This window comes from Rhinoderma darwinii, unplaced genomic scaffold (genome assembly GCF_050947455.1).
Source record: "Rhinoderma darwinii isolate aRhiDar2 unplaced genomic scaffold, aRhiDar2.hap1 Scaffold_649, whole genome shotgun sequence".
Taxonomy (NCBI): domain Eukaryota; kingdom Metazoa; phylum Chordata; class Amphibia; order Anura; family Rhinodermatidae; genus Rhinoderma; species Rhinoderma darwinii.
The window spans coordinates 22,039-42,916 of NW_027464205.1; the positions used below are offsets into that span (position 1 = coordinate 22,039).

Sequence of the window (20,878 nt, forward strand, 5' to 3'; positions counted from 1 at the left end):
CTTCTCTCCGCCCTCCCTCCTAGGTAGGTTAAAGAGCTGCACCTGAGCCAGCCACTGATTGATGCAGCACCATAGTCAAATAGTGGAGTGGAGTAGGGGAACAGCAAACAGCCATTAAAGCAGCCAGCCAGCCCGCCCGCCCGCCCGCCCGCCCGTCACAATGGACCTACCTGTGTACACTAGATGGATGTGATGGAATGTACTGTGGTCCCTACATTTCAAGAAGAAGTAAGAATTGCAGTTGCAACAAACCCTTGCTTGCCTACAAAGAGAGCAGCAATTTGGATTTGTTACTATGTTACCTGGAAGAATAACAAACTGTGCAAGGATGGAGGTTGTAGGAGCAAGGAGAACAAGTTGTCTGTAAAGTTGGTGGATGCCTATTTTCCATTTTGCAGTCCCTTGTCTCCCTCTTGTGGCCTCCTGGAGGCAACTAGCTGTGCAAAAAAAAGACAGCCTGGGGGCCGGCTGTTGCAGTGTTGCCCTCTCAGGCAACACTGAGTGACTGACTGAGCCGCACCGTCTTATATAAAGTTCAGACGGAACTTTGCACGTGTCATAGTGGAGACCTCAGGAGCCAGAGCCAGCTTTCTGACATCATAATGGGGCCTCAGAGATAAAAGCCTGGGCCCAGGCAGTGTTGGTCAGTGCTGCTCAGCAGGCAGCACTGGACTGGATTAAAGCTGATACAAGGTGTGAAAGGAGAAGGGGTGGCAGTGGGCATGCACTTACTGCTGCTGCTGCTGCTGCTGCCAGTGTTTGCACGGCAGGAGGGCATTTGGGCGTTGCCAGGAAGGCGTTTTTATGTCGATTCCTCCTCTTTCAGCACTGCATTGTGGTGCAAGCAAAAGAAGCAAAACGCGCGGCACGTTCGGGTTATCGCTTCTCGGCCTTTTGGCTAAGATCAAGTGTAGTATCTGTTCTTATCAGTTTAATATCTGATACGTCCCCTATCTGGGGACCATATATTAAATGGATTTTTAGAACAGGGAGATGGAAATAGAGCTTGCTCTGTCCACTCCACGCATTGACCTGGTATTGCAGTATTTCCAGGACCGGTGCACCCTTTCCTTATGTGTTTACTAAAATCAGATTCCAAAAGTGCTTTTTGTGTTTGCCATTGTTTTTGTCTTTCGGATGGGATCTCCCCTTTTAATCCCATTATTTCAACACCTGTTGGACAATGCATTTGTACAGTCATGTGTGATAATGAGCTAATTTATTAAATGCAATTAATTAATACATTGCCACCTCTTGTTTTGTGTCGTCTGTGTTTCTGTGTTTCCGGCATTTCACATTGGAACAGCTCATTCACCTTCCTTGTCTTCTCTCCGCCCTCCCTCCTAGGTAGGTTAAAGAGCTGCACCTGAGCCAGCCACTGATTGATGCAGCACCATAGTCAAATAGTGGAGTGGAGTAGGGGAACAGCAAACAGCCATTAAAGCAGCCAGCCCGCCCGCCCGCCCGCCCGTCACAATGGACCTACCTGTGTACACTAGATGGATGTGATGGAATGTACTGTGGTCCCTACATTTCAAGAAGAAGTAAGAATTGCAGTTGCAACAAACCCTTGCTTGCCTACAAAGAGAGCAGCAATTTGGATTTGTTACTATGTTACCTGGAAGAATAACAAACTGTGCAAGGATGGAGGTTGTAGGAGCAAGGAGAACAAGTTGTCTGTAAAGTTGGTGGATGCCTATTTTCCATTTTGCAGTCCCTTGTCTCCCTCTTGTGGCCTCCTGGAGGCAACTAGCTGTGCAAAAAAAAGACAGCCTGGGGGCCGGCTGTTGCAGTGTTGCCCTCTCAGGCAACACTGAGTGACTGACTGAGCCGCACCGTCTTATATAAAGTTCAGACGGAACTTTGCACGTGTCATAGTGGAGACCTCAGGAGCCAGAGCCAGCTTTCTGACATCATAATGGGGCCTCAGAGATAAAAGCCTGGGCCCAGGCAGTGTTGGTCAGTGCTGCTCAGCAGGCAGCACTGGACTGGATTAAAGCTGATACAAGGTGTGAAAGGAGAAGGGGTGGCAGTGGGCATGCACTTACTGCTGCTGCTGCTGCTGCTGCCAGTGTTTGCACGGCAGGAGGGCATTTGGGCGTTGCCAGGAAGGCGTTTTTATGTCGATTCCTCCTCTTTCAGCACTGCATTGTGGTGCAAGCAAAAGAAGCAAAACTCGCGGCACGTTCGGGTTATCGCTTCTCGGCCTTTTGGCTAAGATCAAGTGTAGTATCTGTTCTTATCAGTTTAATATCTGATACGTCCCCTATCTGGGGACCATATATTAAATGGATTTTTAGAACAGGGAGATGGAAATAGAGCTTGCTCTGTCCACTCCACGCATTGACCTGGTATTGCCGTATTTCCAGGACCGGTGCACCCTTTCCTTATGTGTTTACTAAAATCAGATTCCAAAAGTGCTTTTTGTGTTTGCCATTGTTTTTGTCTTTCGGATGGGATCTCCCCTTTTAATCCCATTATTTCAACACCTGTTGGACAATGCATTTGTACAGTCATGTGTGATAATGAGCTAATTTATTAAATGCAATTAATTAATACATTGCCACCTCTTGTTTTGTGTCGTCTGTGTTTCTGTGTTTCCGGCATTTCACATTGGAACAGCTCATTCACCTTCCTTGTCTTCTCTCCGCCCTCCCTCCTAGGTAGGTTAAAGAGCTGCACCTGAGCCAGCCACTGATTGATGCAGCACCATAGTCAAATAGTGGAGTGGAGTAGGGGAACAGCAAACAGCCATTAAAGCAGCCAGCCCGCCCGCCCGCCCGTCACAATGGACCTACCTGTGTACACTAGATGGATGTGATGGAATGTACTGTGGTCCCTACATTTCAAGAAGAAGTAAGAATTGCAGTTGCAACAAACCCTTGCTTGCCTACAAAGAGAGCAGCAATTTGGATTTGTTACTATGTTACCTGGAAGAATAACAAACTGTGCAAGGATGGAGGTTGTAGGAGCAAGGAGAACAAGTTGTTAGTAAAGTTGGTGGATGCTTTTTTTCCATTTTGCAGTCCTTTGTCTCCCTCTTGTGGCCTCCTGGAGGCAACTAGCTGTGCAAAAAAAAGACAGCCTGGGGGCCGGCTGTTGCAGTGTTGCCCTCTCAGGCAACACTGAGTGACTGACTGAGCCGCACCGTCTTATATAAAGTTCAGACGGAACTTTGCACGTGTCATAGTGGAGACCTCAGGAGCCAGAGCCAGCTTTCTGACATCATAATGGGGCCTCAGAGATAAAAGCCCGGGCCCAGGCAGTGTTGGTCAGTGCTGCTCAGCAGGCAGCACTGGACTGGATTAAAGCTGATACAAGGTGTGAAAGGAGAAGGGGTGGCAGTGGGCATGCACTTACTGCTGCTGCTGCTGCTGCTGCTGCTGCCAGTGTTTGCACGGCAGGAGGGCATTTGGGCGTTGCCAGGAAGGCGTTTTTATGTCGATTCCTCCTCTTTCAGCACTGCATTGTGGTGCAAGCAAAAGAAGCAAAACGCGCGGCACGTTCGGGTTATCGCTTCTCGGCCTTTTGGCTAAGATCAAGTGTAGTATCTGTTCTTATCAGTTTAATATCTGATACGTCCCCTATCTGGGGACCATATATTAAATGGATTTTTAGAACAGGGAGATGGAAATAGAGCTTGCTCTGTCCACTCCACGCATTGACCTGGTATTGCAGTATTTCCAGGACCGGTGCACCCTTTCCTTATGTGTTTACTAAAATCAGATTCCAAAAGTGCTTTTTGTGTTTGCCATTGTTTTTGTCTTTCGGATGGGATCTCCCCTTTTAATCCCATTATTTCAACACCTGTTGGACAATGCATTTGTACAGTCATGTGTGATAATGAGCTAATTTATTAAATGCAATTAATTAATACATTGCCACCTCTTGTTTTGTGTCGTCTGTGTTTCTGTGTTTCCGGCATTTCACATTGGAACATCTCATTCACCTTCCTTGTCTTCTCTCCGCCCTCCCTCCTAGGTAGGTTAAAGAGCTGCACCTGAGCCAGCCACTGATTGATGCAGCACCATAGTCAAATAGTGGAGTGGAGTAGGGGAACAGCAAACAGCCATTAAAGCAGCCAGCCCGCCCGCCCGTCACAATGGACCTACCTGTGTACACTAGATGGATGTGATGGAATGTACTGTGGTCCCTACATTTCAAGAAGAAGTAAGAATTGCAGTTGCAACAAACCCTTGCTTGCCTACAAAGAGAGCAGCAATTTGGATTTGTTACTATGTTACCTGGAAGAATAACAAACTGTGCAAGGATGGAGGTTGTAGGAGCAAGGAGAACAAGTTGTCTGTAAAGTTGGTGGATGCCTATTTTCCATTTTGCAGTCCCTTGTCTCCCTCTTGTGGCCTCCTGGAGGCAACTAGCTGTGCAAAAAAAAGACAGCCTGGGGGCCGGCTGTTGCAGTGTTGCCCTCTCAGGCAACACTGAGTGACTGACTGAGCCGCACCGTCTTATATAAAGTTCAGACGGAACTTTGCACGTGTCATAGTGGAGACCTCAGGAGCCAGAGCCAGCTTTCTGACATCATAATGGGGCCTCAGAGATAAAAGCCTGGGCCCAGGCAGTGTTGGTCAGTGCTGCTCAGCAGGCAGCACTGGACTGGATTAAAGCTGATACAAGGTGTGAAAGGAGAAGGCGTGGCAGTGGGCATGCACTTACTGCTGCTGCTGCTGCTGCTGCTGCTGCCAGTGTTTGCACGGCAGGAGGGCATTTGGGCGTTGCCAGGAAGGCGTTTTTATGTCGATTCCTCCTCTTTCAACACTGTATTGTGGTGCAAGCAAAAGAAGCAAAACGCGCGGCACGTTCGGGTTATCGCTTCTCGGCCTTTTGGCTAAGATCAAGTGTAGTATCTGTTCTTATCAGTTTAATATCTGATACGTCCCCTATCTGGGGACCATATATTAAATGGATTTTTAGAACAGGGAGATGGAAATAGAGCTTGCTCTGTCCACTCCACGCATTGACCTGGTATTGCAGTATTTCCAGGACCGGTGCACCCTTTCCTTATGTGTTTACTAAAATCAGATTCCAAAAGTGCTTTTTGTGTTTGCCATTGTTTTTGTCTTTCGGATGGGATCTCCCCTTTTAATCCCATTATTTCAACACCTGTTGGACAATGCATTTGTACAGTCATGTGTGATAATGAGCTAATTTATTAAATGCAATTAATTAATACATTGCCACCTCTTGTTTTGTGTCGTCTGTGTTTCTGTGTTTCCGGCATTTCACATTGGAACAGCTCATTCACCTTCCTTGTCTTCTCTCCGCCCTCCCTCCTAGGTAGGTTAAAGAGCTGCACCTGAGCCAGCCACTGATTGATGCAGCACCATAGTCAAATAGTGGAGTGGAGTAGGGGAACAGCAAACAGCCATTAAAGCAGCCAGCCCGCCCGCCCGCCCGCCCGTCACAATGGACCTACCTGTGTACACTAGATGGATGTGATGGAATGTACTGTGGTCCCTACATTTCAAGAAGAAGTAAGAATTGCAGTTGCAACAAACCCTTGCTTGCCTACAAAGAGAGCAGCAATTTGGATTTGTTACTATGTTACCTGGAAGAATAACAAACTGTGCAAGGACGGAGGTTGTAGGAGCAAGGAGAACAAGTTGTCTGTAAAGTTGGTGGATGCCTATTTTCCATTTTGCAGTCCCTTGTCTCCCTCTTGTGGCCTCCTGGAGGCAACTAGCTGTGCAAAAAAAAGACAGCCTAGGGGCCGGCTGTTGCAGTGTTGCCCTCTCAGGCAACACTGAGTGACTGACTGAGCCGCACCGTCTTATATAAAATTCAGACGGAACTTTGCACGTGTCATAGTGGAGACCTCAGGAGCCAGAGCCAGCTTTCTGACATCATAATGGGGCCTCAGAGATAAAAGCCTGGGCCCAGGCAGTGTTGGTCAGTGCTGCTCAGCAGGCAGCACTGGACTGGATTAAAGCTGATACAAGGTGTGAAAGGAGAAGGGGTGGCAGTGGGCATGCACTTACTGCTGCTGCTGCTGCTGCTGCTGCTGCCAGTGTTTGCACGGCAGGAGGGCATTTGGGCGTTGCCAGGAAGGCGTTTTTATGTCGATTCCTCCTCTTTCAGCACTGCATTGTGGTGCAAGCAAAAGAAGCAAAACGCGCGACACGTTCGGGTTATCGCTTCTCGGCCTTTTGGCTAAGATCAAGTGTAGTATCTGTTCTTATCAGTTTAATATCTGATACGTCCCCTATCTGGGGACCATATATTAAATGGATTTTTAGAACAGGGAGATGGAAATAGAGCTTGCTCTGTCCACTCCACGCATTGACCTGGTATTGCAGTATTTCCAGGACCGATGCACCCTTTCCTTATGTGTTTACTAAAATCAGATTCCAAAAGTGCTTTTTGTGTTTGCCATTGTTTTTGTCTTTCGGATGGGATCTCCCCTTTTAATCCCATTATTTCAACACCTGTTGGACAATGCATTTGTACAGTCATGTGTGATAATGAGCTAATTTATTAAATGCAATTAATTAATACATTGCCACCTCTTGTTTTGTGTCGTCTGTGTTTCTGTGTTTCCGGCATTTCACATTGGAACAGCTCATTCACCTTCCTTGTCTTCTCTCCGCCCTCCCTCCTAGGTAGGTTAAAGAGCTGCACCTGAGCCAGCCACTGATTGATGCAGCACCATAGTCAAATAGTGGAGTGGAGTAGGGGAACAGCAAACAGCCATTAAAGCAGCCAGCCCGCCCGCCCGCCCGCCCGTCACAATGGACCTACCTGTGTACACTAGATGGATGTGATGGAATGTACTGTGGTCCCTACATTTCAAGAAGAAGTAAGAATTGCAGTTGCAACAAACCCTTGCTTGCCTACAAAGAGAGCAGCAATTTGGATTTGTTACTATGTTACCTGGAAGAATAACAAACTGTGCAAGGATGGAGGTTGTAGGAGCAAGGAGAACAAGTTGTCTGTAAAGTTGGTGGATGCCTATTTTCCATTTTGCAGTCCCTTGTCTCCCTCTTGTGGCCTCCTGGAGGCAACTAGCTGTGCAAAAAAAAGACAGCCTGGGGGCCGGCTGTTGCAGTGTTGCCCTCTCAGGCAACACTGAGTGACTGACTGAGCCGCACCGTCTTATATAAAGTTCAGACGGAACTTTGCACGTGTCATAGTGGAGACCTCAGGAGCCAGAGCCAGCTTTCTGACATCATAATGGGGCCTCAGAGATAAAAGCCTGGGCCCAGGCAGTGTTGGTCAGTGCTGCTCAGCAGGCAGCACTGGACTGGATTAAAGCTGATACAAGGTGTGAAAGGAGAAGGGGTGGCAGTGGGCATGCACTTACTGCTGCTGCTGCTGCTGCTGCTGCTGCTGCCAGTGTTTGCACGGCAGGAGGGCATTTGGGCGTTGCCAGGAAGGCGTTTTTATGTCGATTCCTCCTCTTTCAGCACTGCATTGTGGTGCAAGCAAAAGAAGCAAAACGCGCGGCACGTTCGGGTTATCGCTTCTCGGCCTTTTGGCTAAGATCAAGTGTAGTATCTGTTCTTATCAGTTTAATATCTGATACGTCCCCTATCTGGGGACCATATATTAAATGGATTTTTAGAACAGGGAGATGGAAATAGAGCTTGCTCTGTCCACTCCACGCATTGACCTGGTATTGCAGTATTTCCAGGACCGGTGCACCCTTTCCTTATGTGTTTACTAAAATCAGATTCCAAAAGTGCTTTTTGTGTTTGCCATTGTTTTTGTCTTTCGGATGGGATCTCCCCTTTTAATCCCATTATTTCAACACCTGTTGGACAATGCATTTGTACAGTCATGTGTGATAATGAGCTAATTTATTAAATGCAATTAATTAATACATTGCCACCTCTTGTTTTGTGTCGTCTGTGTTTCTGTGTTTCCGGCATTTCACATTGGAACAGCTCATTCACCTTCCTTGTCTTCTCTCTGCCCTCCCTCCTAGGTAGGTTAAAGAGATGCACCTGAGCCAGCCACTGATTGATGCAGCACCATAGTCAAATAGTGGAGTGGAGTAGGGGAACAGCAAACAGCCATTAAAGCAGCCAGCCCGCCCGCCCGCCCGCCCGTCACAATGGACCTACCTGTGTACACTAGATGGATGTGATGGAATGTACTGTGGTCCCTACATTTCAAGAAGAAGTAAGAATTGCAGTTGCAACAAACCCTTGCTTGCCTACAAAGAGAGCAGCAATTTGGATTTGTTACTATGTTACGTGGAAGAATAACAAACTGTGCAAGGATGGAGGTTGTAGGAGCAAGGAGAACAAGTTGTCTGTAAAGTTGGTGGATGCCTATTTTCCATTTTGCAGTCCCTTGTCTCCCTCTTGTGGCCTCCTGGAGGCAACTAGCTGTGCAAAAAAAAGACAGCCTGGGGGCCGGCTGTTGCAGTGTTGCCCTCTCAGGCAACACTGAGTGACTGACTGAGCCGCACCGTCTTATATAAAGTTCAGACGGAACTTTGCACGTGTCATAGTGGAGACCTCAGGAGCCAGAGCCAGCTTTCTGACATCATAATGGGGCCTCAGAGATAAAAGCCTGGGCCCAGGCAGTGTTGGTCAGTGCTGCTCAGCAGGCAGCACTGGACTGGATTAAAGCTGATACAAGGTGTGAAAGGAGAAGGGGTGGCAGTGGGCATGCACTTACTGCTGCTGCTGCTGCTGCCAGTGTTTGCACGGCAGGAGGGCATTTGGGCGTTGCCAGGAAGGCGTTTTTATGTCGATTCCTCCTCTTTCAGCACTGCATTGTGGTGCAAGCAAAAGAAGCAAAACGCGCGGCACGTTCGGGTTATCGCTTCTCGGCCTTTTGGCTAAGATCAAGTGTAGTATCTGTTCTTATCAGTTTAATATCTGATACGTCCCCTATCTGGGGACCATATATTAAATGGATTTTTAGAACAGGGAGATGGAAATAGAGCTTGCTCTGTCCACTCCACGCATTGACCTGGTATTGCAGTATTTCCAGGACCGGTGCACCCTTTCCTTATGTGTTTACTAAAATCAGATTCCAAAAGTGCTTTTTGTGTTTGCCATTGTTTTTGTCTTTCGGATGGGATCTCCCCTTTTAATCCCATTATTTCAACACCTGTTGGACAATGCATTTGTACAGTCATGTGTGATAATGAGCTAATTTATTAACCCCTTAGTGACCAGCCCATTTTAGGCCTTAATGACCAAGCTATTTTATTCGTTTTTCTATAGTCGCATTCAAAGAGCTATAACGTTTTTATTTTTTCGTCTACATAGCTGTATGAGGACTTGTTTTTTGCGGGATTAGTTGTGCTTTTTAATGGCACCATTTTTGGGTACATATAATTTTTATATTAACTTTTATTAACCTTTTTGGGGGGGATTATAAAAAAAAACTGAAATTCCGCCATTGTTCTATGCGTTTTTAAATTGACGCCGTTCACTGTGCGACGTAATTAACATGTTACATTTATTCTATGGGTCGGTACGATCACGGCGATACCACATATGTGGAGGTTTTTTTATGTTTTACGACTTTTGCACAATAAAAACACTTTTGAACTAAAATTATTTGTTTTTGCATCGTCGCTTTCCAAGAGCCGTAATTTTTTTATTTTTCCATCAATGTAGTGATTTTTTGGGCTTGTTTTCTGCGGGACAAGACGTAGTTTTGAATGGTACTGTTTTGGGGTACATGGGACTTATTGATTCATTTTTATTATGACTTTTTTGGGGGGCAATGGAAAAAAATTGCAATTTCGCCATAGTTTTTGGCGTTTTTTTTTTACGGTGTTCACTTTGCGGTTTAAATTACATATTAACTTTATTAATGGAGTCATTACGGTCGCGGCGATACCACATATGTGTACTTTTTTTTTTTTTTACACTTTTACTAAATAAAACCACTTTTTATGGAAAAAAATGGTTTTATTTATTTTTTTACTGTACTTTTTATTAATAATATTTATTTCACTTTGATGTCTGATTTTATTAGTCCCACTAGGGGACTTTACTGTGCGATATTCCGATCGCTGCTATAATGCTCTGGTATACTTCGTATACCAGAGCATTATTGCCTGTCAGTGTAAATCTGACAGGCAATCTGTTAGGACGTGCCTCCGGCGCGTCCTAACAGGCATATGTCCAGGGCAGACCTGGGGGCTTTTATCAGTCCCCCGGCTGCCATGACACCGCATCGGAGACCCGCGATTGTATTCGCGGGCCGCCGATGAGTGAGAGAGGGAGCGCACTCCCTCTGTAAACAAAGTTAAATGCCGCGGTCGCTATTGACGGCGGCATTTAACGGGTTAAACGGCCGCGATCGAAGTAAACTTCGATCGCGGGCGTTGGAGCAGGAGCTCAGCTGTCATCAGACAGCAGAGCCCCGGCACCAACCTGCACGGGAGACCCGTGCAGGACTTAGACTAGGCTGACGTGAAAAGGCGTCAGCCTAGCCTAAAGCCCAGTAGTGAATGACGTTAAAAGGCGTATTAGTGGTCACTAAGGGGTTAAATGCAATTAATTAATACATTGCCACCTCTTGTTTTGTGTCGTCTGTGTTTCTGTGTTTCCGGCATTTCACATTGGAACAGCTCATTCACCTTCCTTGTCTTCTCTCCGCCCTCCCTCCTAGGTAGGTTAAAGAGCTGCACCTGAGCCAGCCACTGATTGATGCAGCACCATAGTCAAATAGTGGAGTGGAGTAGGGGAACAGCAAACAGCCATTAAAGCAGCCAGCCCGCCCGCCCGCCCGTCACAATGGACCTACCTGTGTACACTAGATGGATGTGATGGAATGTACTGTGGTCCCTACATTTCAAGAAGAAGTAAGAATTGCAGTTGCAACAAACCCTTGCTTGCCTACAAAGAGAGCAGCAATTTGGATTTGTTACTATGTTACCTGGAAGAATAACAAACTGTGCAAGGATGGAGGTTGTAGGAGCAAGGAGAACAAGTTGTCTGTAAAGTTGGTGGATGCCTATTTTCCATTTTGCAGTCCCTTGTCTCCCTCTTGTGGCCTCCTGGAGGCAACTAGCTGTGCAAAAAAAAGACAGCCTGGGGGCCGGCTGTTGCAGTGTTGCCCTCTCAGGCAACACTGAGTGACTGACTGAGCCGCACCGTCTTATATAAAGTTCAGACGGAACTTTGCACGTGTCATAGTGGAGACCTCAGGAGCCAGAGCCAGCTTTCTGACATCATAATGGGGCCTGAGGAAGACACTAGTTCAGTGTTGAAACGCGTAGCCACCTATTGTTCAATAAATAATTATTATTATTATATATCTTCTATCTTTCATTGACTTTCCACCACAACCACGCAGCAGCGCCCTATAGGATCCTCCTTTTTTCTTCCTTCATATGCTTCAATTAGCGGTGACCATTCGTTTTCACCGGTTTTGGATCCTGGCAGCAGCACAGTGGAGTTATTTATTGCCTTTACCAACTACTACGTGGTGAGCACATTAACTACGTTTTACATTTATTTTTAGTCTGATTGACCTGCACTATGTGGCGCCGTGCCTTTTGCTTCTTTATTTTCTTGTGGCCTCCTGGAGGCAACCAGCTGTGCAAAAAAAAGACAGCCTGGGGGCCGGCTGTTGCAGTGTTGCCCTCTCAGGCAACACTGAGTGACTGACTGAGCCGCACCGTTTTATATAAAGTTCAGACGGAACTTTGCACGTGTCATAGTGGAGACCTCAGGAGCCAGAGCCAGCTTTCTGACATCATAATGGGGCCTCAGAGATAAAAGCCTGGGCCCAGGCAGTGTTGGTCAGTGCTGCTCAGCAGGCAGCACTGGACTGGATTAAAGCTGATACAAGGTGTGAAAGGAGAAGGGGTGGCAGTGGGCATGCACTTACTGCTGCTGCTGCTGCTGCTGCTGCTGCTGCTGCCAGTGTTTGCACGGCAGGAGGGCATTTGGGCGTTGCTTCCTCTCCGGCCTTTATTCACCTCCCGCGTAGCTGTGAGTGTGTGTGAGCCTGCAGGGCCCCATGGAATTGCCTAGGAGTAGGCTGAATCGCTGCAAGGGGTGAACAGCAGTATTGGGCAGGCTCGGTCAACGCGCGGCACGTTCGGGTTATCGCTTCTCGGCCTTTTGGCTAAGATCAAGTGTAGTATCTGTTCTTATCAGTTTAATATCTGATACGTCCCCTATCTGGGGACCATATATTAAATGGATTTTTAGAACAGGGAGATGGAAATAGAGCTTGCTCTGTCCACTCCACGCATTGACCTGGTATTGCAGTATTTCCAGGACCGGTGCACCCTTTCCTTATGTGTTTACTAAAATCAGATTCCAAAAGTGCTTTTTGTGTTTGCCATTGTTTTTGTCTTTCGGATGGGATCTCCCCTTTTAATCCCATTATTTCAACACCTGTTGGACAATGCATTTGTACAGTCATGTGTGATAATGAGCTAATTTATTAAATGCAATTAATTAATACATTGCCACCTCTTGTTTTGTGTCGTCTGTGTTTCTGTGTTTCCGGCATTTCACAATGGAACAGCTCATTCACCTTCCTTGTCTTCTCTCCGCCCTCCCTCCTAGGTAGGTTAAAGAGCTGCACCTGAGCCAGCCACTGATTGATGCAGCACCATAGTCAAATAGTGGAGTGGAGTAGGGGAACAGCAAACAGCCATTAAAGCAGCCAGCCCGCCCGCCCGCCCGTCACAATGGACCTACCTGTGTACACTAGATGGATGTGATGGAATGTACTGTGGTCCCTACATTTCAAGAAGAAGTAAGAATTGCAGTTGCAACAAACCCTTGCTTGCCTACAAAGAGAGCAGCAATTTGGATTTGTTACTATGTTACCTGGAAGAATAACAAACTGTGCAAGGATGGAGGTTGTAGGAGCAAGGAGAACAAGTTGTCTGTAAAGTTGGTGGATGCCTATTTTCCATTTTGCAGTCCCTTGTCTCCCTCTTGTGGCCTCCTGGAGGCAACTAGCTGTGCAAAAAAAAGACAGCCTGGGGGCCGGCTGTTGCAGTGTTGCCCTCTCAGGCAACACTGAGTGACTGACTGAGCCGCACCGTCTTATATAAAGTTCAGACGGAACTTTGCACGTGTCATAGTGGAGACCTCAGGAGCCAGAGCCAGCTTTCTGACATCATAATGGGGCCTCAGAGATAAAAGCCTGGGCCCAGGCAGTGTTGGTCAGTGCTGCTCAGCAGGCAGCACTGGACTGGATTAAAGCTGATACAAGGTGTGAAAGGAGAAGGGGTGGCAGTGGGCATGCACTTACTGCTGCTGCTGCTGCTGCTGCTGCCGCCAGTGTTTGCACGGCAGGAGGGCATTTGGGCGTTGCCAGGAAGGCGTTTTTATGTCGATTCCTCCTCTTTCAGCACTGCATTGTGGTGCAAGCAAAAGAAGCAAAACGCGCGGCACGTTCGGGTTATCGCTTCTCGGCCTTTTGGCTAAGATCAAGTGTAGTATCTGTTCTTATCAGTTTAATATCTGATACGTCCCCTATCTGGGGACCATATATTAAATGGATTTTTAGAACAGGGAGATGGAAATAGAGCTTGCTCTGTCCACTCCACGCATTGACCTGGTATTGCAGTATTTCCAGGACCGGTGCACCCTTTCCTTATGTGTTTACTAAAATCAGATTCCAAAAGTGCTTTTTGTGTTTGCCATTGTTTTTGTCTTTCGGATGGGATCTCCCCTTTTAATCCCATTATTTCAACACCTGTTGGACAATGCATTTGTACAGTCATGTGTGATAATGAGCTAATTTATTAAATGCAATTAATTAATACATTGCCACCTCTTGTTTTGTGTCGTCTGTGTTTCTGTGTTTCCGGCATTTCACATTGGAACAGCTCATTCACCTTCCTTGTCTTCTCTCCGCCCTCCCTCCTAGGTAGGTTAAAGAGCTGCACCTGAGCCAGCCACTGATAGATGCAGCACCATAGTCAAATAGTGGAGTGGAGTAGGGGAACAGCAAACAGCCATTAAAGCAGCCAGCCCGCCCACCCGCCCGCCCGCCACAATGGACCTACCTGTGTACACTAGATGGATGTGATGGAATGTACTGTGGTCCCTACATTTCAAGAAGAAGTAAGAATTGCAGTTGCAACAAACCCTTGCTTGCCTACAAAGAGAGCAGCAATTTGGATTTGTTACTATGTTACCTGGAAGAATAACAAACTGTGCAAGGATGGAGGTTGTAGGAGCAAGGAGAACAAGTTGTCTGTAAAGTTGGTGGATGCCTATTTTCCATTTTGCAGTCCCTTGTCTCCCTCTTGTGGCCTCCTGGAGGCAACTAGCTGTGCAAAAAAAAGACAGCCTGGGGGCCGGCTGTTGCAGTGTTGCCCTCTCAGGCAACACTGAGTGACTGACTGAGCCGCACCGTCTTATATAAAGTTCAGACGGAACTTTGCACGTGTCATAGTGGAGACCTCAGGAGCCAGAGCCAGCTTTCTGACATCATAATGGGGCCTCAGAGATAAAAGCCTGGGCCCAGGCAGTGTTGGTCAGTGCTGCTCAGCAGGCAGCACTGGACTGGATTAAAGCTGATACAAGGTGTGAAAGGAGAAGGGGTGGTAGTGGGCATGCACTTACTGCTGCTGCTGCTGCTGCTGCTGCTGCCAGTGTTTGCACGGCAGGAGGGTATTTGGGCGTTGCCAGGAAAGCGTTTTTATGTCGATTCCTCCTCTTTCAGCACTGCATTGTGGTGCAAGCAAAAGAAGCAAAACGCGCGGCACGTTCGGGTTATCGCTTCTCGGCCTTTTGGCTAAGATCAAGTGTAGTATCTGTTCTTATCAGTTTAATATCTGATACGTCCCCTATCTGGGGACCATATATTAAATGGATTTTTAGAACAGGGAGATGGAAATAGAGCTTGCTCTGTCCACTCCACGCATTGACCTGGTATTGCAGTATTTCCAGGACCGATGCACCCTTTCCTTATGTGTTTACTAAAATCAGATTCCAAAAGTGCTTTTTGTGTTTGCCATTGTTTTTGTCTTTCGGATGGGATCTCCCCTTTTAATCCCATTATTTCAACACCTGTTGGACAATGCATTTGTACAGTCATGTGTGATAATGAGCTAATTTATTAAATGCAATTAATTAATACATTGCCACCTCTTGTTTTGTGTCGTCTGTGTTTCTGTGTTTCCGGCATTTCACATTGGAACAGCTCATTCACCTTCCTTGTCTTCTCTCCGCCCTCACTCCTAGGTAGGTTAAAGAGCTGCACCTGAGCCAGCCACTGATTGATGCAGCACCATAGTCAAATAGTGGAGTGGAGTAGGGGAACAGCAAACAGCCATTAAAGCAGCCAGCCCGCCCGCCCGCCCGCCCGCCCGTCACAATGGACCTACCTGTGTACACTAGATGGATGTGATGGAATGTACTGTGGTCCCTACATTTCAAGAAGAAGTAAGAATTGCAGTTACAACAAACCCTTGCTTGCCTACAAAGAGAGCAGCAATTTGGATTTGTTACTATGTTACCTGGAAGAATAACAAACTGTGCAAGGATGGAGGTTGTAGGAGCAAGGAGAACAAGTTGTCTGTAAAGTTGGTGGATGCCTATTTTCCATTTTGCAGTCCCTTGTCTCCCTCTTGTGGCCTCCTGGAGGCAACTAGCTGTGCAAAAAAGAGACAGCCTGGGGGCCGGCTGTTGCAGTGTTGCCCTCTCAGGCAACACTGAGTGACTGACTGAGCCGCACCGTCTTATATAAAGTTCAGACGGAACTTTGCACGTGTCATAGTGGAGACCTCAGGAGCCAGAGCCAGCTTTCTGACATCACAATGGGGCCTCAGAGATAAAAGCCTGGGCCCAGGCAGTGTTGGTCAGTGCTGCTCAGCAGGCAGCACTGGACTGGATTAAAGCTGATACAAGGTGTGAAAGGAGAAGGGGTGGCAGTGGGCATGCACTTACTGCTGCTGCTGCTGCTGCTGCTGCCAGTGTTTGCACGGCAGGAGGGCATTTGGGCGTTGCCAGGAAGGCGTTTTTATGTCGATTCCTCCTCTTTCAGCACTGCATTGTGGTGCAAGCAAAAGAAGCAAAACGCGCGACACGTTCGGGTTATCGCTTCTCGGCCTTTTGGCTAAGATCAAGTGTAGTATCTGTTCTTATCAGTTTAATATCTGATACGTCCCCTATCTGGGGACCATATATTAAATGGATTTTTAGAACAGGGAGATGGAAATAGAGCTTGCTCTGTCCACTCCACGCATTGACCTGGTATTGCAGTATTTCCAGGACCGATGCACCCTTTCCTTATGTGTTTACTAAAATCAGATTCCAAAAGTGCTTTTTGTGTTTGCCATTGTTTTTGTCTTTCGGATGGGATCTCCCCTTTTAATCCGATTATTTCAACACCTGTTGGACAATGCATTTGTACAGTCATGTGTGATAATGAGCTAATTTATTAAATGCAATTAATTAATACATTGCCACCTCTTGTTTTGTGTCGTCTGTGTTTCTGTGTTTCCGGCATTTCACATTGGAACAGCTCATTCACCTTCCTTGTCTTCTCTCCGCCCTCCCTCCTAGGTAGGTTAAAGAGCTGCACCTGAGCCAGCCACTGATTGATGCAGCACCATAGTCAAATAGTGGAGTGGAGTAGGGGAACAGCAAACAGCCATTAAAGCAGCCAGCCCGCCCGCCCGCCCGCCCGCCCGTCACAATGGACCTACCTGTGTACACTAGATGGATGTGATGGAATGTACTGTGGTCCCTACATTTCAAGAAGAAGTAAGAATTGCAGTTGCAACAAACCCTTGCTTGCCTACAAAGAGAGCAGCAATTTGGATTTGTTACTATGTTACCTGGAAGAATAACAAACTGTGCAAGGATGGAGGTTGTAGGAGCAAGGAGAACAAGTTGTCTGTAAAGTTGGTGGATGCCTATTTTCCATTTTGCAGTCCCTTGTCTCCCTCTTGTGGCCTCCTGGAGGCAACTAGCTGTGCAAAAAAAAGACAGCCTGGGGGCCGGCTGTTGCAGTGTTGCCCTCTCAGGCAACACTGAGTGACTGACTGAGCCGCACCGTCTTATATAAAGTTCAGACGGAACTTTGCACGTGTCATAGTGGAGACCTCATGACCTGCCTAGGTAGAGTCGTGTGTTAACCTTAAACCATACTATCCCCCATCCCCATTTAGTAACGACACATGACACCGAGGTTGGATGTGAAATGGCCACAGCAGCCGTTTATTAATTTCACAGTTTTATAAAAACAATTTAAATCCGAAACATTCGGATAACTAGTTAGGAATCCACCAGAGAATTCCTCCTAATAATTCACATGACCCAACATGGGTCATAACATTAACCCGAGCAGAGGAAGTCCTTGAAGCCCCCTCAGATAGTCCTTTTTAAAGAACACACCGAATTAGCCATCTGCAAACCACCAATTACCTCCAGCCGTAAACCAGCTCGGAAGCACCGTTCACCTCTGCAGATGGCTCCAACCACTAGAAGTCCACTTCAAGGGGATAACACCCGATGAAGCCCTCCAGTGATATACCGACCACTAGAAGTCCACTTCAAGGGGATAACACCCGATGAAGCCCTCAAGTGATATACCGACCACTAGAAGTCCACTTCAAAGGGATAACACCCGATGAAGCCTTCAAGTGATATACCTTCTACCAGAAGACCACTTCAAAGGGATACCACCCGATGAAGTCTTCAACCATGTACCTTTTTTGGGGGACGCATACCCCCGATGCGACCCCCCCACCATTTTGTACTGACTGGCCTCAAGGACTCCCCCCGCCAGCTGCCATGACAACAGAACCTACTCCGGAAAAAAGAAAAACATGTTAAATAAGCACACAAAATAAAAACACAACGCTCATAGCCAGACGTACATAAGACCTAAAGAGTAACAAAACAAGGGTGGGAGGGTGGGAGCTTTGCTTACTGTGTGTTACTCCTCCCGCTGCTTCCGGCTCAATGCCGAGAAACAGCGGGAAGCACAGTAACGGCCCCCCCCGCCCCCCTTAACTCCTCCCCGTCCCTCCTTCAGCTCCTTCAACTTTCCCTGACCTCGTAACATTAACCCTTTCCCTACCAGGACGGTCATGTCGGCTTCCCTTAAGCCTGCAGCTGCGTCCAGCCTCTTCTTGACCTGCCTAGGTAGAGTCGTGTGTTAACCTTAAACCATACTATCCCCCATCCCCATTTAGTAACGACACATGACACCGAGGTTGGATGTGAAATGGCCACAGCAGCCGTTTATTAATTTCACAGTTTTATAAAAACAATTTAAATCCGAAACATTCGGATAACTAGTTAGGAATCCACCAGAGAATTCCTCCTAATAATTCACATGACCCAACATGGGTCATAACATTAACCCGAGCAGAGGAAGTCCTTGAAGCCCCCTCAGATAGTCCTTTTTAAAGAACACACCGAATTAGCCATCTGCAAACCACCAATTACCTCCAGCCGTAAACCAGCTCGGAAGCACCGTTCACCTCTGCAGATGGCTCCAACCACTAGAAGTCCACTTCAAGGGGATAACACCCGATGAAGCCCTCCAGTGATATACCGACCACTAGAAGTCCACTTCAAGGGGATAACACCCGATGAAGCCCTCAAGTGATATACCGACCACTAGAAGTCCACTTCAAAGGGATAACACCCGATGAAGCCTTCAAGTGATATACCTTCTACCAGAAGACCACTTCAAAGGGATACCACCCGATGAAGTCTTCAACCATGTACCTTTTTTGGGGGACGCATACCCCCGATGCGACCCCCCCACCATTTTGTACTGACTGGCCTCAAGGACTCCCCCCGCCACAGCGAAACAGGCCTTGACCACCTTAAGCCTGTGAGTTCCTCCACACCACCACCGCCCTTTCTATTCCTTCTGCTATCGCCAAGCTCCAAAGATCAATGCCAACCTCGGTCAGATGAACCCCGTCACTCCTCCAGAAATTCCCCACTCCTGACTCCAAATCCCTATGCCTCACGCAAATGCCCCCGTTTTTTGCCACAAAACGGGACACCGCCCGATTAACTTTAATGCGAGCCTTATTGACTCTCTCCACAGATCTAGCTAACCGCCAATGCTTTCTTGGGACTATGTCCGACCACACTATCACCAACTTGGGATAAGATACCCACAAACACAACATATCATGTTTGGTATCCCGCACCAACTCACGAAAGGGGCGGACTCCTAAGTCATTCCCACCCACGTGCAACACTAAGACCTCCGGAACCCTATCAAGCCGAGCATATGTCTGGAATTCCGCCAACACCCTGCTCCACGACATACCTCTAAAACCCAGCCAATGCACAACCGCATCCTGTCGCGGAATGCGCAACTGGCGACCATTCGGGCGGACGTCCGCCCTCAAAGCCCCCCAGTGCACGTAAGAATGACCCATCAACCACACCAAACACGGAGGCGAATCTGAAACTGAAAAAACTATTAGGCACCACCATATAACATTTGTAAAGCGTTAACAGCAAAATTCATAACATATGGGGGCGGACATAGGACTTAAACCTGTTGGACTCCCAACGACCAATACGCCTCACCCCCTCATCATCCAACCCCCAGCGCCCCGCTTCTGTTGCTGCGCCAATCCTGAAGGAATGAGATGAATATGAGCCTGCCGCGACACCAACCGCCGTCAAACATTTTTTAAATACAGCTCCAAACTGAAACCTGGACAAAAACGACCCGTCCACATGACGTAACAAAGGCAAATCTGGAGACCAAAAACAGTGTGAAGGAAAGGCAGATCCAGCACTCCAATGACCAAAAACTCAGTTTCACTAGGTCATGTCCAAAAGGGACAAAACAACAACCCCGGGACCACGCTTACGCGTTTCAGACCACTAGGGTCCTTAATCATAGCGTGGTCCCGGGATTGTTGTTCCATCCCCTCCAAACACGACCCAACAAAACCGAACCCTCAATCATTGGAGCGCTGGATCTGCCCCTCCCTCACACCACTCCTGTTACCAAAACCTGCTGTCGACACAGGATTAAGCCCAGGAGGATCTACGAGCACCCACAGCTTTTTGGATTCTTATGCCTATTCAGGCATTAATCAAGCTTTACACAAAACGCATGAAAAAAACGCATTGGAAAAACGCAACTTGGTTATGAGGTGAGCAAAACTTGAGGTACAAGCTTTTTTCACTTTTCAAATCTGGAGACCCCCTGTTTGGCGTAAAACCCCGCATGCACTCTACTGGGCACATAACCGACCCCGGGGCGCAACCCCTTCAAAGCCTGCGATACCAGAAATTCCTTCGATACATCCTGAAAGCCCCGCAACTTAAACCCAAACGCCACCGCAGACATGAACCGGTTCACCTTCGCCACTGAAAACCCCGCCTCCCAGGCGTCCCCTAACCAGTACAAAAGTGCCACCAACCTGTCTCTATCCGTATTGACGTCACCCAACTCTCTTACCCACTCCTCCCACTGCCTCCAACAAGCAGCATAAGCACTCCACGTCGTGCGCGCCAAAGACCTTTGTACCAATTGTTCTACAGGACCGAGACCAGATCCCAAAGATGCTGCGGACAAGCCAAACCGAGACGTTCCGCTCCCGGTGCCAATTGCCGAAACCGGTCCCACTGCGAGCGAGAAAGAGCATCAGCGATACAATTCCGTACACCCGGGACATGCACCGCCACCACCCACGCGTTCAACGACAAACATACCAACACTAAATGTCGCAACAATTGAACTACCGGAGGAAAGGACGCCGTGATGTTATTAATGGCAAGCACCACCCCCATGTTGTCGCAGTAAAAAACGGACCTTCTTATCCCTGAGCCTGTCCCCCCAAATGGTAGCCGCCACCCCGATGGGAAACAGCTCGAGCAGGGCCAGATTCCGCGTGAGTCCACTGGACACCCAGCTAGCCGGCCATTGACCTGCGCACCACGGACCTCCCCCGTAAGCTCCAAAACCACCCGCC

At 47.7% G+C, this 20,878-nt stretch overlaps 11 non-coding genes across 11 annotated transcripts; all 11 read left to right on the plus strand.

Moving 5' to 3' along the window:
- The first annotated feature begins 878 nt into the window (after positions 1 to 878).
- Positions 879 to 1,069, plus strand: LOC142727823 (U2 spliceosomal RNA). The gene has a single exon (XR_012877285.1). It is a non-coding gene; the product is annotated as a U2 spliceosomal RNA (small nuclear RNA).
- A 1,125-nt stretch (positions 1,070 to 2,194) lies between these two features.
- On the plus strand, positions 2,195 to 2,385 carry LOC142727747 (U2 spliceosomal RNA). Its single transcript, XR_012877219.1, has one exon. It is a non-coding gene; the product is annotated as a U2 spliceosomal RNA (small nuclear RNA).
- A 1,127-nt stretch (positions 2,386 to 3,512) lies between these two features.
- LOC142727706 (U2 spliceosomal RNA) lies at positions 3,513 to 3,703 on the plus strand. The gene has a single exon (XR_012877182.1). It is a non-coding gene; the product is annotated as a U2 spliceosomal RNA (small nuclear RNA).
- Positions 3,704 to 4,826: 1,123 nt separating this feature from the next.
- On the plus strand, positions 4,827 to 5,017 carry LOC142727719 (U2 spliceosomal RNA). The gene has a single exon (XR_012877193.1). It is a non-coding gene; the product is annotated as a U2 spliceosomal RNA (small nuclear RNA).
- A 1,131-nt stretch (positions 5,018 to 6,148) lies between these two features.
- Positions 6,149 to 6,339, plus strand: LOC142727722 (U2 spliceosomal RNA). Its single transcript, XR_012877196.1, has one exon. It is a non-coding gene; the product is annotated as a U2 spliceosomal RNA (small nuclear RNA).
- Positions 6,340 to 7,473: 1,134 nt separating this feature from the next.
- On the plus strand, positions 7,474 to 7,664 carry LOC142727731 (U2 spliceosomal RNA). Its single transcript, XR_012877204.1, has one exon. It is a non-coding gene; the product is annotated as a U2 spliceosomal RNA (small nuclear RNA).
- Positions 7,665 to 8,786: 1,122 nt separating this feature from the next.
- On the plus strand, positions 8,787 to 8,977 carry LOC142727743 (U2 spliceosomal RNA). Its single transcript, XR_012877215.1, has one exon. It is a non-coding gene; the product is annotated as a U2 spliceosomal RNA (small nuclear RNA).
- A 3,066-nt stretch (positions 8,978 to 12,043) lies between these two features.
- Positions 12,044 to 12,234, plus strand: LOC142727755 (U2 spliceosomal RNA). Its single transcript, XR_012877226.1, has one exon. It is a non-coding gene; the product is annotated as a U2 spliceosomal RNA (small nuclear RNA).
- Positions 12,235 to 13,361: 1,127 nt separating this feature from the next.
- Positions 13,362 to 13,552, plus strand: LOC142727767 (U2 spliceosomal RNA). Its single transcript, XR_012877237.1, has one exon. It is a non-coding gene; the product is annotated as a U2 spliceosomal RNA (small nuclear RNA).
- A 1,131-nt stretch (positions 13,553 to 14,683) lies between these two features.
- On the plus strand, positions 14,684 to 14,874 carry LOC142727723 (U2 spliceosomal RNA). Its single transcript, XR_012877197.1, has one exon. It is a non-coding gene; the product is annotated as a U2 spliceosomal RNA (small nuclear RNA).
- Positions 14,875 to 16,006: 1,132 nt separating this feature from the next.
- Positions 16,007 to 16,197, plus strand: LOC142727724 (U2 spliceosomal RNA). Its single transcript, XR_012877198.1, has one exon. It is a non-coding gene; the product is annotated as a U2 spliceosomal RNA (small nuclear RNA).
- The last annotated feature ends 4,681 nt before the right edge of the window (positions 16,198 to 20,878 follow it).